This window comes from Anomaloglossus baeobatrachus, chromosome 4 (genome assembly GCF_048569485.1).
Source record: "Anomaloglossus baeobatrachus isolate aAnoBae1 chromosome 4, aAnoBae1.hap1, whole genome shotgun sequence".
In the NCBI taxonomy this organism is placed as follows: Eukaryota; Metazoa; Chordata; class Amphibia; order Anura; family Aromobatidae; genus Anomaloglossus; species Anomaloglossus baeobatrachus.
The window spans coordinates 369,026,563-369,038,942 of record NC_134356.1 but is presented as its reverse complement, the minus strand read 5'-3'; the positions used below and the strand labels follow the sequence as shown (position 1 = coordinate 369,038,942).

Here is a 12,380-nt window from a genome sequence, read left to right as displayed (position 1 = left end):
GTTCCGGATGGAATCTCTCCGCTCCGTCATCGCCTCAATGTCCCAAGGAGACTTCCTAGCATCAATCGACATCAGGGATGCTTATCTCCACGTGCCGATTGCACCAGAGCATCAGCGCTTCCTGCGTTTCGCCATCGGGGACGAACACCTTCAGTTCGTGGCACTGCCTTTCGGCCTGGCGACAGCCCCACGGGTCTTCACCAAGGTCATGGCAACAGTGGTAGCAGTCCTACACTCTCAGGGACACTCGGTGATCCCTTACTTAGACGATCTGCTTGTCAAGGCCCCCTCTCGGGTGGCATGCCAACACAGCCTGAACATCGCTCTGGAGACTCTCCAGAGATTCGGGTGGATCATCAATTTCCCAAAGTCAAAATTGACACCGGCCCAGTCACTGACATATCTCGGCATGGAGTTTCATACTCTCTCAGCGATAGTGAAGCTTCCGCTGGACAAACAGCGTTCACTACAAACAGGGGTGCAATCTCTCCTTCGAGCTCAGTCGCACCCCTTGAGGCGCCTCATGCACTTCCTAGGGAAGATGGTGGCAGCAATGGAGGCAGTTCCTTTTGCGCAGTTTCATCTGCGTCCACTTCAATGGGACATTCTCCGCAAATGGGACAGGAAGTCGACGTCCCTCGACAGGAACGTCTCCCTTTCTCGGGCAGCCAAGGCCTCCCTTCAGTGGTGGCTTCTTCCCACCTCTCTGTCGAAGGGGAAATCCTTCCTGCCCCCATCCTGGGCTGTGGTCACGACGGACGCGAGTCTGTCAGGGTGGGGAGCGGTCTTTCTCCACCACAGGGCTCAGGGTACCTGGACTCAGCCAGAGTCCTCCCTTCAGATCAATGTTCTGGAGATACGGGCAGTGTATCTAGCCCTAAAGGCGTTCAAGCCGTGGCTGGAAGGCAGGCAGATCCGAATTCAGTCGGACAACGCCACGGCGGTGGCATACATCAACCACCAAGGCGGCACACGCAGTCGGCAAGCCTTCCAGGAAGTTCGGCGGATTCTGCTATGGGTGGAAGCCACAGCCTCCACCATCTCCGTAGTTCACATCCCGGGAGTAGAAAACTGGGAAGCAGACTTTCTCAGTCGCCAGGGCATGGACGCAGGGGAATGGTCTCTTCACCCGGACGTGTTTCAAGAGATCTGTTGCCGCTGGGGAACGCCGGACGTCGATCTCATGGCGTCTCGGCACAACAACAAAGTCCCGGCTTTCATGGCACGGTCTCAAGATCACAGAGCTCTGGCGGCGGACGCATTAGTTCAGGATTGGTCGCAGTTTCGACTACCTTATGTGTTTCCTCCTCTGGCAATGCTGCCCAGAGTGTTACGCAAGATCAGGTCCGACTGCCGCCGCGCAATCCTCGTCGCTCCAGACTGGCCGAGGAGGTCGTGGTACCCGGATCTGTGGCATCTCACGGTGGGTCAACCGTGGGCACTACCAGACCGACCAGACTTGCTGTCTCAAGGGCCATTTTTCCATCTGAATTCTGCGGCCCTCAACCTGACTGTGTGGCCATTGAGTCCTGGATCCTAGCGTCTTCAGGGCTATCTCAAGAGGTCATTGCCACTATGAGACAGGCCAGGAAACCAACGTCCGCCAATATCTACCACAGGACGTGGAGGATCTTCTTATCCTGGTGCTCTGATCAGGGTCTTACTCCCTGGCCATTTGCCTTGCCCACCTTTCTTTCCTTCCTTCAATCCGGAATGGAAAAGGGTTTGTCTCTCGGCTCCCTTAAGGGACAAGTCTCGGCGCTCTCTGAGTTTTTTCAAAAGCGTCTAGCCAGGCTTCCACAGGTACGCACGTTCCTGCAGGGGGTTTGCCACATAGTCCCTCCTTACAAGCGTCCGCTAGAACCCTGGGATCTGAACAGGGTGCTAACGGCTCTTCAGAAACCACCCTTCGAGCCAATGAGGGATATTTCTCTTTCACGCCTTTCGCAGAAGGTGGTCTTCCTAGTGGCAGTCACATCTCTTCGGAGAGTGTCTGAGCTAGCAGCGCTGTCATGCAAAGCCCCCTTCCTGGTGTTTCACCAGGACAAGGTGGTTTTGCGTCCGGTTCCGGAATTTCTCCCGAAGGTGGTATCTCCTTTTCATCTCAATCAGGATATCTCCTTACCTTCTTTTTGTCCTCATCCAGTTCACCAATGTGAAAAGGATTTGCACTTGTTGGATCTGGTGAGAGCACTCAGACTCTACATTTCTCGTACGGCGCCCTTGCGCCGCTCGGATGCGCTCTTTGTCCTTGTCGCTGGCCAGCGTAAAGGGTCGCAGGCTTCCAAGTCAACCTTGGCTCGGTGGATCAAGGAACCAATTCTGGAAGCCTACCGTTCTTCTGGGCTTCTGGTTCCTTCAGGGCTGAAGGCCCATTCTACCAGAGCCGTGGGTGCGTCCTGGGCTTTGCGGCACCAGGCTACGGCTCAGCAGGTGTGTCAGGCGGCTACCTGGTCGAGTCTGCACACTTTTACGAAACACTATCAAGTGCATACCTACACTTCGGCAGATGCCAGCCTAGGTAGGCGAGTCCTTCAGGCGGCGGTTGCCCACCTGTAGGAAGGGGCCGTTTTACGGCTCTTTTACCGAGGTATTCTTTTACCCACCCAGGGACTGCTTTTGGACGTCCCAATTGTCTGGGTCTCCCAATGGAGCGACAAAGAAGAAGGGAATTTTGTTTACTTACCGTAAATTCCTTTTCTTCTAGCTCCAATTGGGAGACCCAGCACCCGCCCCTGTTCCCTTCGGGCTGTTATTTTTTTGTGTACACATGTTGTTCATGTTGAATTGTTCTTTTGGTTCATGGTTTCAGTTCTCCGAACATCCTTCGGATTGAATTTACCTTAGACCAATTTATAAGTTTCCTCCTTCCTGCTTTTGCACCAAAACTGAGGAGCCCGTGATGCACGGGGGGGTGTATAGGCAGAGGGGAGGGGTTTACACTTTTAAGTGTAATACTTTGTGTGGCCTCCGGAGGCAGAAGCTATACACCCAATTGTCTGGGTCTCCCAATTGGAGCTAGAAGAAAAGGAATTTACGGTAAGTAAACAAAATTCCCTTCTTTCCCTATAGAACTGGGTCCCTTAGTTAAAGAAGAGGATGCTGAGCTCTACATATAATGCTAAGGCCTCATCATATAACTGATGGTCAGTGCAAAATCAGATCCCCCTCAGCTAATATTGAAGACCTATTCTACAGATAGATGATCATGAAAGCTGTAGTTGTCACTGACGCTAATTTTGGGTGCATGCCACTTAGGGAATGTGCAAATACATTTGTGGGGGCAGATCCCACCATGGATACCACTATGAAAAATACTCACTATGAGTGACCATCTGCATCTATTACTGTGCGCAGGTTCAGGCTTTTGAGCATCTTTTTTTTTCTAAAACCACCAAGTGGTTAAAAGAAGTGACCAGTTCATTCTTCTGGTGTTTTCCACCCAGCAGACGCTCTGTACTTTACAATGCAGATCAATGGAAAGGTTCGGAAGATGCCCAGATGTCTTTTATTGCATTTTACCATCAATTTTTCTTAAAAAGCACAGTAAAAAAAAGTGACAAAAACAATAGGAAAACACTGAAAAAGCCAAAGATGGTCAAGACCATAGAAAAAATGCCCAGGAAACGACTATAAAACTACACAGAAAATGGGTCAGGAAAAAAAACCGCCACGGTTTTCAACATCTACTTAAAAAACTTGCCGGTGTTGCTTGTGCTTAAAACACCTTGTGTGCACATAACCTTAGGTTTTCCAGTTTTTGAAAACCCATTTCCTGCATTGTTCATTTGTTTTATTCACTCTCCCCAGGTCTGCTATTGTCTGCAGCGCTGGTGTCACATCACAATGACAGCGCTGCAACCAATCATGGAGCTCAGCAAGTAACTGATTGGCTACAGCGCTGCTGATGTGAGGTCAGAGATGCAGACACTTATAGACTCCAGGCGCAACAGCAGATGGAATTTTTTATAACAAAAAGGACGCATCAGACATCAAGAGGATGTGAGCAGTCAGCATCATTTAAGAGCTACTCACATGAATACATCACTAGAACCAAATATTTGAGGAGGATTTGGAGACATTCTGTTTACAAAATGTGTAAACATGTTAATTTACACTGTTTTTGGAGCAGAAACTGAGCAGAATCTTGCCAAATTCTCCTCATAATGTCAAAACTTTGTTTTGATTATTTTTAAGCTTTTTTGACATAGCCATGAAACTTGTTTTGGATTTTCATGTTCAGAACCACCATCAGTACATGTATGCCGCACCAGAATCATCAGCAGCACATGAATGCAGCATCAGAGCCACCATCAACACATTAATACAGCACCAGTGCCACAATCAGTATATGATTGTCACACCAGAACCATCATAAGCACATGAATACAGCACCAAAGCCACCACTAGAACATAAATGAGTTGTTCCCGTCCCTTTTGTCTCCACGTAGTACAGACACCATGATGAGATTTCATGCCCACAGCTAGTCTCTGAAGACCTCCCTCTTTGTTCTTCAGCAGCACTTCCTGACACAGTGCCTTTAAAAATAAAAGTATCAGTATACTGCCCCAAAAATATAAATATTTCCCATACTGTGCTACTAAATAAAGACTTGCTGTGCTTCCTTCACAAATATCTCCCCACACACACACACTGCCCCTCTCCGAAATATTATACCCCCACACACACTGCCCCTCTCCAAATATTATACCCCTCTACACACACACACACTGCCCCTCTCCAAAATATTATCCCCCACACACACACACACACATACTGCCCCTCTCCAAAATATTATACTCCCCACAAACACACACAATGCCCCTCTCCAAAATATTATACCCTCACACACACTGCCCCCCTCCAAACTATTATACCTCTGTGAGATAGTGGGTCCATTGGTATGTGACGGACGGTACGTATCTCCCAGAATGCGTACAGAAACATATTAGAGCCCTACATAGTGGTCAGTCCAGTAACCTCCAGGCCGGATTATGCAGGTGGCTTATGGCCACAGTTCCCGTTTAAAAGCTCTTTGCAAAGGCCTGGGTGGGGCAGAGTTGCTTTTGTAAGCTGCAGAGCAAGAAGCTGAGAGGAGTTCAGACCCGTGTGGTGTGATAACACAGGTCTGTGGGGGCTCCCTGAAAAGCAGTACGGGGTACAGTAAGACCGACTTCTACGGCAGCGGGTACCTGTGTGACGTGGTAACCTATGGACTGTATATAGCCTGGATGTATCCTGATGGACGTATATTCCTGTGCAGCAGCGGTAAATAAACTGATGTTGATTGGACTTTTTGGGTCACTGCCTCTTTGTCGTCCTGGGGGACCCCCACCCCACTACATTATGGTGGAGAATGCGGGCATTGAGACTTGAGGCATACCCCACCGCTGCATGTCAATAATCAAGCCTGCTACGCTACGGTATAAACCCGCTGACAACATGGAGGAGCTTCTACGGCAGCTGGTACTCACTCAGCAGAAACAACAGGAGCAACTGGGTCTGTTCCAGCAGCAACACCAGGAATCCCAGCGGCAACACCAGGAATCCCAGCGGCAGCACCAGGAATTCCAGCGGCAGCATCAGGAAACCCAGCGACAACAACAGGAGGCGAACATATTGCTACGGCAGCAGATTGCGGCCCTGCGTGAAACAGCGCCAGCAACTGCCTCCAACCGACGGGTACCCCGGGACAGGGTTCGCTCTGCCCTACGGAAGCTAAGCCCGGAGGATGACGTGGAGGTCTTCCTTACGGTATTCGAGCGCACAGCGGAGCGGGAAAAACTGCCGGCAGATCAGTGGGCGGAAGTGGTGACTCCGTTCCTGATTGGGGACGCCCAGAAAGCCTGCTTTGACCTTAGCCGGGAGGATGCCCTGGACTACGAGAAACTGAAAGGTGAGATCCTTGCCCGTCTGGGGGTCAATACCTACGTGCGGGCTCAGCGGGTATTTTCCTGGACCTATGTGGAGACCTGTCCGGCCAGGTCTCAGGCATATTATACAAGGATAAGGCTGCACATCAAACATAGATAATGGTATAATGCCTCAAGCATATGGAAAAATATTGGAATATACAATGAAAAATGCTACTTGCTAATTTGAACATGTGAATAATGAATTGCATACCTGCCATGAATATTAGGAAAAAGGAGATATTTAGCAATCGCATTGATCAATGTAACTGAGCCCCAAGACCTCGTCAAGGTATATCTCTATATTGGGGTCCCTAGCTCTATAGAGATATACCTTGACGAGGTCTTGGGGCTCAGTTACATTGATCAATGCGATTGCTAAATATCTCCTTTTTCCTAATATTCATGGCAGGTATGCAATTCATTATTCACATGTTCAAATTAACAAGTAGCATTTTTCATTGTATATTCCAATATTTTTCCATATGCTTGAGGCATTATACCATTATCTATGTTTGATGTGCAGCCTTATCCTTGTATAGTATCTATTTTTTGGCTTGCACTCATAATATATATATATTAGTGCTCACTTCAGTTATCCTATTCAGGTCTCAGGCATATGACCTACTTCAATTGGTAAAAAAGTGGTTGCAGCCGGAGATGTTGTCTCCAGCCCAGATGGTGGAAAGGGTGGTGGTCGACTGGTTGGTGCGGACTCTGCCGGTCGCTATACAACGCTGGGTGGGGCAAGGGGACCCGGGTAACCTGGATCAGGTGGTGAGTCTAGTTGAGCGATATACCGCCACCCAGGACTTTATACGAGACTCTGCCCCAGGGCGTCAGGCCCGGCGGCCACAGGACCCTGGCCGAGAGACACGTACGGCGCAGGTGAACAACAAAAACCAAACCCATACTGAGGGGGTAACCCGCACTGAAGGTGGCAAAAGAAAAGTCCCCCCAAGAATGGTAACAAAAACTGGTGGGGGCACCGCTATGAAGTGCTGGAGATGTCAAGGGCCCGGCCATATCGCCGCTTATTGCCCTTTGATTACGGAGGCCATGGATTGTGGGTGCACACGCCGAATGTCTATGTATGCTAATACGGTGTGTGCTGCACGCCCTATTCTTGAACCTCCTCTCTGTCATGTGTATATAAATGGACATCGGGCAGAGGCCCTGTTGGACTCGGGCAGTATAGTGACCCTCGTACATGGGTCGCTGGTATCGGGGTTGGAGTCTACGAAGAGGGAGGTTGGGATTGTATGTATACATGGGGAGCTCCGCAAATATCCAACAGCAGAGGTAGGCCTCTCCACTCCGTGCGGAGACGTGACACATGTGGTAGGAGTGGTGACAACTCTACCATACGGGGTAGTGCTGGGCAGGGATTTTCCGTTGTTCTGGTGCTTGTGGGAGAGAAATGGTACGTCTTCCCAAGCAAGAATGGGTTCGGGTGCAGAGCCCGATGATCCCGAGGCGGGAGTACCTGCTGTAGGGATCACCGACCTTGGGACAGGGGGAGAACCTGACCGGGGTCCCCTAGAAGTATTGGCGGGAGACAGCGAAGAGACCGTAGCGATCCCGGAGCTGGACACGTCCCGGGAGGTCTTCGGGACGGCACAGCTGAGGGATCCTACCCTCTCCCAGGCGTGGGGTAACGTAAAAGAGGTGAATGGGGTGGCCCAAAAACCAGGGGCAGAAGCTGTCTTTCCCCGTATGGCGGTTTATAATGATTTACTCTACCGAATAGACAAAATCAGGGAAGAGATAGTAGAACAATTGGTAGTGCCACAATCCCACCGTCGGGCAGTGCTTAACATGGCTCACACACACCCCCTGGGGGGGCACTTAGGGGTTACCAAGACACAAGAGCGTATTTTACAGAGCTTCTTCTGGCCGGGAGTGTACGCAGAAGTACGGAAATTCTTTGAATCTTGCCCGGACTGCCAGCTGACCTCGCCCATTGCAAGTTTCCGGAGTCCATTGGTGCCTCTCCCTATTATAGAGGAACCTTTTGAACGAATTGCAATGGATCTGGTAGGACCCCTGGTAAAATCCGCGCGCGGTCACCAACACATTTTGGTGGTTGTAGATTACGCCACCCGCTATCCAGAGGCCATTCCGCTGCGCCATACATCTGCTAAGCTTATTGCCCGGGAGTTGTTTTCCATGTTTTGTCGTCATGGGCTACCAAAGGAGATCCTTACTGACCAGGGGATCCCGTTTATGTCCAAGGTGACAAAGGAATTATGTAAATTGTTGAAAATAAAGCACCTGCGCACATCGGTGTATCATCCGCAAACCGATGGGCTGGTCTAGCGGTGTAACAAAACCCTTAAGTCCATGCTTAAAAAGGTGGTTGCCAAGGACGGGAGGGACTGGGACATGCTGGTACCCTATCTTATGTTTGCGCTCCGAGAAGTACCGCAGGCATCCACGGAGTTTTCACCATTCGAGTTGCTTTATGGCAGACACCCTAGGGGCTTGCTGGACGTAGCCAAGGAAACATGGGAACAGGAGCCCACCCCATATAAAAGTGTGATTGAACATGTGGCTCTAATGCAGGACCACATCGCAGCAGTTTTGCCTATCGTAAAAGAACATTTAACAAGGGCACAAGGGGCACAAAGGCGCACTTATAACACACGAGCCACCCTCAGATCTTTTAATGTAGGGGATCGGGTCTTGGTTTTGGTGCCCACTGCCGAGAGTAAACTGTTGGCCAAATGGCAGGGGCCGTATGAGGTTCGGGAAAAGGTGGGGGAGGTGAACTACCGAATATATCAGCCGGGGAGGAGGAAGCCGGAACAAGTGTATCATGTTAACTTGCTTAAAGCCTGGAAAGACCGTGACTGTATGGTGACGGGAGTAACACCGGTGGGGCCCTGTGGGGATCCTGTAGTGCCGCTCATCCTGGGACCCGAAGGGGGGGTACACCTAGGCGACACCCTCACTAAACCGCAGCGTTGTGAAGTTCGGAAGTTAGTACAGCAGAACTCGGATGTGTTTTCCGACTTACCCGGCCGTACTTCGGTTATCCAACATGACATTGTCACCGAGCCTCGGGTAAAGGTGCGTATGAAGCCGTACCGGGTGCCCGAGGCCCGGAGACAAGCCATTGCAGCAGAGGTGAAACAGATGCTTATTCTAGGGGTGATCGAGGAGTCAAAGAGTGACTGGGCTAGTCCCATTGTGCTGATTCCAAAACCCGACGGGTCGCTACGTTTCTGCAATGACTTCAGGAGATTGAATGAGGTTTCCAAGTTCGACCTTTACCCTATGCAACGGGTGGACGAACTTATTGAACGGTTGGGAAAGGCTCAATATTTCACGACGCTTGACCTTACCATATGCTATTGGCAGGTGCCGCTGACAGAGTCAGACAAGGAAAAAACGGCCTTTATTACACCAGAGGGGCTCTATCACTATGTTGTCTAGCCTTTCGGTTTACATGGAGCCCCGGCTACTTTCCAAAGACTGATGGACATAGTGTTGGAACCCCATCAGAAGTACGCATCCGCCTATCTAGATGACATCATCATCTTCAGTACCGATTGGCAGACCCACTTGTCCCAGGTCCAGGCCGTCGTTAATTCCCTGCGGGCGGCAGGATTGACCGCAAACCCAAAAAAATGTGCAATCGGTCTGGAGGAAGCCTGCTATTTGGGGTATGTGATTGGCCGCAGGGTGATCAAACCTCAAGTAAATAAAATAGAGGCCATCCAAAAGTGGCCCAGACCAGTGTCCACTAAACAGGTGAGAGCGTTCCTCGGCATTGTTGGGTATTACCGGCGGTTTATACCGGACTTTGCCGGGAGAACAGCGGCTTTGACTGATCTGTCGAAGGGTAAGAAGGCGGCTATAGTATGCTGGACCCCTCAGGCTGAGGAAGCGTTTCAGTCCATGAAGACTGCCTTGTGTGGTCAACCGGTCCTCATTAGCCCCGATTTCGGTAACACCTTCCTGGTGCAAACAGATGCCTCCGAGGTGGGACTGGGTGCCGTACTCTCGCAAGAGGTGAACGGAACTGAACATCCGGTTACCTATTTGAGCCGGAAACTTACCCCGGCGGAAAAGAATTATAGCATAGTGGAGAAGGAGTGCTTGGCTATTAAATGGGCCTTGGCGTCCCTGCGCTATTATTTGCTCGGGCGACAGTTTCGGTTGGTGACGGACCACGCGCCCCTCGTCTGGATGAGAAATGCGAAGGAACAGAATGCCCGGGTCACCCGCTGGTTCCTGTCCCTTCAGAATTTCAGTTTTACGGTGGAACATCGGGCCGGTTCGTCCCAGGGCAATGCCGATGCCCTGTCTCGGGCAGCCTGTTTGGGAGCGTCCGTTCATCCCCTCGGGTTTGAACGGAGGGGGGGGGGGGGTATGTGAGATAGTGGGTCTATTGGTATGTGAAGGACGGTACGTATCTCCCAGAATGCGTACAGAAACATATTAGAGCCCTACATAGTGGTCAGTCCAGTAACCTCCAGGCCGGGTTATGCAGGTGGCTCATGGCCACAGTTCTCGTTTAAAAGCTCTTTGCAAAGGCCTGGGTGGGGCAGAGTTGCTTTTGTAAGCTGCAGAGCAAGAAGCTGAGAGGAGTTCAGACCCGTGTGGTGTGATAACACAGGTCTGTGGGGGCTCCCTGAAAACCAGTACGGTGTACAGTAAGACCCACTTCTACGGCAGCGGGTACCTGTGTGACGTGGTAACCTATGAACTGTATATAGCTTGGATGTATCCTGAAGGACGTATATTCCTGTGCAGCAGCGGTAAATAAACTGATGTTGATTGGACTTTTTGGGTCACTGCCTCTTTGTCGTCCTGGGGGACCCCCACCCCGCTTCACCTCCCATAGACATACAAACTGCCCCTCTCCAAATATTATAACCCCCTACACACACACTGCCCCTCTCCAAAATATTATACACACACACTGCCCCTCTCCAAATATTTTACCCCCTACACACACACACACACACACATATACACACACACACACACTGCCCCTCTCCAAAATATTATACCCCCCATATACACACACACACTGCCGTTATGTAAAATACCCCCCCTCTCACACACACTGCCCCTTTGGATAAAGTACTCCCCTTCCCCCTATCTCTCGCAAAGCTGTGTCCCTTTCACAAATGTTCCCCCATTTTGTGCCCTAATATTTTCCTCACTCACCCATAGTGAGTACACATTCCATCTACGGCTCCTCCACGGAGCTCTTACAACTGTCCAACGTGTCTCAGCAGCGCCCGCAGCAGTTTGATGATGTCAGCAAGGTGCTGATCTCATCACGTTGTTGCACGCTGGAGCCCCATGCCCGGCGCTGTCCCTGATCAAATGTATTTGCGTCTGAGAGACGCAAACACATTTGAACAGGAAGGAGGGAGCTGCGGTCACCGGCACTTTCCTCAGCAGTACACTGGGCACAGGATCTCACTAAACAGCAGGCCCAGGGCGTCACAGAACAGCGTGCTGCCTCCTGCTGCTTTCAGTGATGCTACTGCACGCAAAGCAAATTAATGTTGCCCGGCGTGCAGACTGCTGAGGAGAGTGGCGGTGACTATAGAGTGAGCAACCCACTACAGGGACCAGCCCACTACAGGGACCAGCCCTTCTGGCATTTGCCAAAATTGCCCTATGGCCAGTCCGGCCCTGGATGGAGGGAATAAGGTTCCAGTTCCCATATAGAGCCCAGTTTGATTTTCTGATGTACTGTATATCTCAGTTGGAAGGTGGCAATGGATCCCACTATATAGGTATACAATTGTATATGCTGCTAATGTCCTTTTGTAAAAAAAACCCCCCGTATACTTTATATGGAAAGTCCTTTGTATGGAATAGTGAAATCTATTACGCTATTCCATATCCCTTTTTGTCTCCTTCAGGTAAATGGACCATGCAATATAGTTCTATATTTCTGAATGTTTAGTAATTATTAGGGATGATTGAATACCTCAAATATTCGGCTTCGCGAATATTTGCCGAATAGGTCGCCACTATTTGACTATTCGCGAAAACTCGATGCGCAATGTAAGTCTATGGGAAACCCGAATAACAACTATTCGGAACTATTCGGGCTTCCCATAGACTTACATTGCGCATCGAATATTCGCATAGCGGCAACCTATTCGTCGGATATTCACGAAGCCGAATATTTGAGGTATTCGATTAGCCCTAGTAATAATTGATAAATATCCATGATTTTATATACTTTAGATCTGTAGATTTTTGCCTGCGTTGTCATATTTAGAGACTAGCTGGAAAATTGTAGCAATTTTACAACCTCCATTTAGATCATATGATAATCCCTGGGAGAGGATACAAAATGTCCAGGCTTCACAAGATGTATCATCCTATTGTTATTGATGTGTAACCTGAGTTCTCCTTGGCTAAAAATACATTTAGTGCAGGAAATATTGAACAAGCTACACTTGACAGTTTATGCTTCCCAGTGAGACAGA

At 49.9% G+C, this 12,380-nt stretch overlaps 1 protein-coding gene across 1 annotated transcript in view; it reads left to right on the top strand.

Moving 5' to 3' along the window:
- The window catches only part of PRKAR2B (protein kinase cAMP-dependent type II regulatory subunit beta), a 266,961-nt gene that overhangs the window by 40,096 nt on the left and 214,485 nt on the right, over positions 1-12,380 (top strand). The window lies entirely within an intron of this gene.